We start from the raw sequence: 542 nt of genomic DNA, 5'->3' as shown, positions 1-542 counted from the left end.
TATATATATATATATATACATATATGTGTATAAATGTATCTAATTACAGATAGACATTTAAATAGTCACTTGTTCATGAGTCGCGCGTGCGATAAAATTAGTAAGCGCTGATGAGCACGTACTTAACTAGTACTCACAAATGATCATCCAAAGGTAATCTTAATTTGCAATATTTAAATCCTTATCTTAAAGACTATTGTTTAAAATAAAAATTTATAAATAACATTTTTTACTTAATTTTTCGAAAACGCTTTGTAGGATTTAATAACCTATATATATTGTGTATATGTGTGTATGTGTGTGTGTGCGCGCGCGCGCGTGTGTACACACACATACACACATAGATTTCGTAAAGATAACTGAGATTTGCTAAAGGGTTTTACGCTCATATCAAACTAATGATTCTGTAGGCAAACTCGACTGCCAACTCTGACTACCAAATAATAATGACCTAATTACAATTAACGAGGTTAACTGACTGTGATTGGCTCACTATGGATCGACAGAGTAAGCAGTCGAACAGGCCTGCAGAATCATTAGTT

This window comes from Trachymyrmex cornetzi, unplaced genomic scaffold (assembly GCF_001594075.2).
Source record: "Trachymyrmex cornetzi isolate Tcor2-1 unplaced genomic scaffold, Tcor1.1 scaffold422, whole genome shotgun sequence".
Taxonomy (NCBI): domain Eukaryota; kingdom Metazoa; phylum Arthropoda; class Insecta; order Hymenoptera; family Formicidae; genus Trachymyrmex; species Trachymyrmex cornetzi.
Note: the sequence above shows the minus strand (reverse complement) of the source record.